Here is a 4,721-nt window from a genome sequence, read left to right as displayed (position 1 = left end):
ATGACATGACCTTTAATTGATACAGGACAACGTCTAACTACCGAGGTACATATGACTGTCTTTCCTACAAGGGTAGCCACTGATAAGCTTACATCTAATGATTCTAGCTTTAGGTTACTTGTTTTAGCAAAGGAGTATGACACAAATGAGTGTGTTGCTCCAGGATCAAAAAGAACGGAAGCTATACCATTAGAAATAGGGAGGGTACCTGCTACCACTTCATTGGACGATGATGCATCAACAGGTGTTAGAGCATAAACCCGAGCGGTTGCATGGTTCTTCTGCTCCTCAGGGCGTTTCTGACCGCTTAGGTTGTTGGGAGGGGCCTTGCAATCTCGTAGGATATGTCTAGGTTTCCCGCATCTGTAACATACCGGCTGCCTAAACAGACAATTCCCGGCATGAAGCTTTCCACATTTCTGACATGGTACACAGTGACCGCCATTTCCTTGTTGACGGGGTTGTTGTGGTGCAAAACTTCGTTGTGGGGTCTGGTGAAATCTCTTCTTATTGGGTTGCTCTCCTGAGTGGTTCCATTGTGGGACATTTCTCTTCCTCTGGTGGGAATACCCCGAATCTGCATTCTGGTTGGAATACCCCGAATTTGCATTCTGGGTCTGCTCGATTATCGCAGCTTTGTTGATGAGGTCTGTTAAGTTTCCAATTTGGAATCCTACCACAAGGTTCATAATGCGTGGTTGCAATCCTCATTCAAACTTCCTCGCTTCTAGCTCTCCAGTTGACACGAGATAAGGGGCAAATCGTGATAGTTCGATGAATTTGGCAGCATATTTCTCCACCGTCATTGACCCTTGAACTAGGTCCGTAAATTCCTGGGCTCTGGCTTGTCGAACTGTCTGAGGAAAGAATCGTTCATAAAATTCTTTCTTGAATTCTTCCCAAGAAATGGGATCCTCTTCCTTTAGTGCTAGCCGGCTTCGTACTTGTGCCTCCTTGGTTTCCCACCACCGATTTGCTTGATCAGTTAGGAGGTAAGTAGCATACCTAACCATCTTATTATCGGCGCAGTCCATCACCTTTAGCAGCCTTTCGGTTTGCAGAAACCAGTTTTCTGCAACTTCTGCACCCGCATTTCCTTCAAAGGTAGGAGGTTGCTGCCGACGAAACTTTTCGAACGTGCAACCTTGTTGTTCTTTGCTAGTGGATCCTTTCCCGCGTTGGGCCTCTTCTAGCAGGTTCATAAGAGTAGTTGCCAACGTTGTCATAGGGCTTAACTCATGGTTGATGATAATGTTTCCTCCATCTCCGGAGTTGTTGAACCCGGTGTTGCCATCTTGGTTATTGTGAGGCGGGGACGCCATTTCTTCACAATCGATAATATAACAACCATTAAACAATTTAGACAAGAGTCTATGGATTATCTAGTAGTGACTACAACGACTAACTATACTTGGCCGGAATGTGGCTTCCCATTAACCCTTTTTTTTTTTTTTTTTTGAAAAGTCTGCCAGAACCTTATAACCTTTGCTTTGATACCAAAATTGTAACATCCCCAGCCCGTTAAGGCTGAGTTTGTCACTTTTCTTCTTTTTCAACAAAAGTTCTTGCAAAGATCTATAAGGTCTATCAGAGTACTTGATTTTAAAGGATATGAAAAAAATGTATAAAACATTATTCAAGAGATTTTATTACAAGCGAAATTAGAAAACATTAAACTTTAGTTGCGGAATATCATATTATTACAATCACTGATATGAAAAGACTTTGAAAATTAATAATTACTCCCATCCCCATTCCGGCCTCCTATTCCAGCGTCCTTTCTACCTGAAAACAAGAAATAAAACTGAATGAGCCCAAAAGGGGCCCAGCAAGTAAAATCCACAACCATAAATAGTCTTACTCCTTGTTCTCAGTTTTGAAAATCGTTTTCACAAATAAATATACATCCATTCATAATAATAATACATGTTTGTACGGTTGCATCTTCCGTAGCATATACGTACTATTACATATATTATTAGATCATCGTCATAAATCATCTTTATAAATTATCATCATAATGCATCGCTATAAATCATCATAGTATATCATCATTGAAAATCATCATAGTAAATCATTGTTGAAATTATATTATCACTTTCTCATATTAGGGCCCATGTACACTATTACCCCTGTGTACGAGGGTTGCGGGTCCTTGTGACCATGGCACTGAACTGTGGCCTCAGCCATGCCCGACCGTAAATTAACTCTTTTCTTGGTGCACTCAACGGTCATGTTGATGGAATACCACCTTCTGGCATAGCCTCCTTCAGTGGTTTCGCCTCCATCCGAGTATCGGTACCGAACTCCTCTCATCTTTACTTATCTTGGGGCCAAAAATACTCTCCTCCATACATGTGCCCTCATTTCATAAACATTTATCTCATCTCTTGTACTTTTCTTTGTACTTCTTTTGATGCATCTTAGGGCAACATGTAGGAGGGTTTATCATCATTTTTCTTTCTTATAATCATCATCATTTCTCAACTTTCTTTTCTTAAAATGGAAACTTTTCCAAATATAAACTTGTTGTGCTTAAAAAGCTTTAAAGAAATATAAACTTTCTAAATAATTCTTTTAGAAATCCTTCATGCATGCAACATAACTTCATAATACGTAAATAAAATAATCATTTACAATTTGATACAAGAATATATAAATAGCATGACATGAAGTAATTTTAGAAGGGGTAGTGAATTTACTTAGCTCTAGACTGAAGCTAAAAGTGGTATGAAGGAATCTAGTTGCTCCAATATGACTAACACCACTAGTATATCTTTTGAAACTAATTTCTAAAGTCCGCTATCTCTTGTGTTCTTTCTTTCTTGTAGCGCTTGGTCTCGCCCTTTCTCTCTCTGTTCTGAGTAAATACTCTTAGAAAGAAGAAAGACCGAGTAAAAAGCGGAAGAAGGAAGAATATATGCAAGAGATGGGAGAGGAGATGAGTTGTGAAAAGTGTGAAGGAGAAGAGCTCTATTTATAGGAGAAAATCAAACACTATTCTACCTTCAATTTACAATTATACCCTCATTTTACTATTTCACCTACCACCTACTATTCCACCTACCACTTACTATTCTACCTACCACTTACTATTTCACCTACCACCTACTATTCCACCTACCACTTACTATTCTACCTACCACTTACTATTTCACCTACCACCTACTATTCCACCTACCACTTACTATTCTACCTACCAATTTCCAATTACCATTCATACAATATCATAAATTTCTCAAGAATTAAAATCATAGGCTAAAATGATCATCAAAATAATTAAATATTTTGAAAATTCCGAGGCGCTACACTGCCACTTACAATTCTCGTTGCGACTACCGGATTTGGGCAGCTACCATCTGCCTTTTTATGGCTCTTGATATAAGTCTTCACTTGCGTAGGAGCTTTGCCCGTACTAAGCATATGCAATAAGTTCAAACCATCAATGATATATATGTCATATATATATAGTACGCAATATATGACATATATAAAGATGTTATGGTCAGTTAGAGTAATACTTCCTCATGTGCCAGCCTTGCAAGGCTCTTCGAGCCGATGTAGTGTGGTATTTGATTTTGTGCTCGTATCTCTTTCATGTGCACACAGTAAGCCTACGAACACAACATATATACGTTATTAATAGCTAAACCATCGAACAATTATAACTAACAAAACACAAATAGTTTGAAGTGACTTACTTGATAAGCGGGATCACACCATTTCTCCAACAATATTTCAACGTATGCGAGGTTGTACTTTGAAATGGTCTGAGCCATCCTTGCCGACACTGTCGCAGAAGTGTCGTCGCTTTGAATCATGAGCTTCTTCCTTAACTTGTGCCTCAAAAGCTTCTACTTCTCACCCATGTCTCTGAAAGCGTCTTTCTTAATTGCCGTCATATCCGACCCAGGCATGATGTAAAAGTAACGCTACATCAATTAAAAACTAGGGTATTAAAGTGCTTATTGTATAAAATAAATTTAATATACAAGTGCTACATATCATAAATTAATTAATAACATCTAATCTACACTTACAATCAAAGACTCAAATAAATCCTCCTTGCATTGTTCTGGTACATTATCCCAGTTGTCGGATAGCCTGATAAAGGTCCCGGCCTTGCACGCCTTGCCAGTCATCCGTCTAAACTTTTTGCCGCTTTGTCCTACTGGCTGCCACGCGCCATTATACTCCATAATGACCTTTTTCCCATCGGGAATGTCCCACAACTTGTGCGAGTCACTTACGATCAACACTTCAAAGTTGTTCTCGCTATCTGCAATGATGAAGTATATATTAACACACAAATGATCACACATATATTATTGAAATTGATATACTCATTAACTACATGTACCATCATGCGTAAATATGTGCATATTTAAGGTTCGGAATAGCATGCATACATACCTATCGTGCGAACCTCGTCAATCTCCAATGCTGGCCAAGCAGGGTCATCGTGCTGCTCATTATCCGCGCCACTTGTACCATCATCCATGTCATCAGCGGCCTGTGCCTCACTATCATCCATAGGTGTGCTACTGTGTGGTGGCGGATCGAAATAGTCGTGTGGCAATAAACTCATTTGTGTGAATCTGGGTGGCGGGGATAGCATACGCGGGGATTCGTTCGAGTCACGGAGAGTAGGCTCATATCTCTAATACCCTAGCTGGGTAAGTCCCGTCAGACGGGATGGGTCAAGAAAATCCGTGATATGA

Source organism: Corylus avellana, chromosome ca4 (genome assembly GCF_901000735.1).
Source record: "Corylus avellana chromosome ca4, CavTom2PMs-1.0".
Taxonomy (NCBI): domain Eukaryota; kingdom Viridiplantae; phylum Streptophyta; class Magnoliopsida; order Fagales; family Betulaceae; genus Corylus; species Corylus avellana.
The sequence above is the reverse complement of the archived record's forward strand: the minus strand, read 5'-3'. Positions refer to the sequence as shown.